The sequence below is a fragment of the Nematolebias whitei genome, chromosome 8, assembly GCF_014905685.2.
Source record: "Nematolebias whitei isolate Nwh7 chromosome 8, NemWhi1, whole genome shotgun sequence".
Lineage (NCBI taxonomy): Eukaryota > Metazoa > Chordata > Actinopteri > Cyprinodontiformes > Rivulidae > Nematolebias > Nematolebias whitei.
The window spans coordinates 45,450,616-45,451,362 of NC_056505.1; positions in this window are offsets into that span (position 1 = coordinate 45,450,616).

Genomic DNA, 747 nt, shown 5'->3' on the forward strand with positions numbered 1-747 from the left:
GTTGGCTTTCTTGGACTGTGAGGTCTCAGTCTCTGATAGAGGACATTTGCAAACTGAGGTGTACCGCAAACCCACCCACACAGACCAGTATTTGCAGTTTGACTCCCATCACCCTTTGTAGCACAAGTTAGGAGTCATCAGGATTCTGTACCACAGAGCAGACAGCGTCCCCACTAACTCAAGAGCCAGACAGAAGGAGAAATCCCACACAAGACAGGCTGTAGAGAAGGGGTCTGCAACCTGCGGCTCTTTCGAGCTTTGATCAAAACTAACATATAACTGAATTATATTAGTTGTTATACAATCAACAAAAAATGACGTTTTAGCTGTTTTCTATACTTAATTATTTTTTCCACAATTAAAAAAAATCTGTTTTCCCCCTCTTTGCAAGAATCTGGACTTTTCATTTGTCTTAAATTGTAAAAATGTCAATATATATTAAATTCATTAAATATTTTAAATGTCACCCTTACTGGCCACAAAAGTCTTCGCCAACAAACCTAAAGTGGCCCACTGGCCACCAGTTGATAATAACAGTTGCAGCAAGTTGTTGCGGCTCTGGACATGTTTAATTTAGTGAATGAAGGTGTAAAAATGTCTCTTTTACTGAACTAGAACAATGTGGATATCCTAACTGGGCCTTCATTTAAGCAGAGAAGAAACCCAAACAGGACTCCAGCCAGCCATCATGTGTCATCACTTTTCTAATGTTGGGGTTAAAAGACATGTCCTGATCAAAATAACACC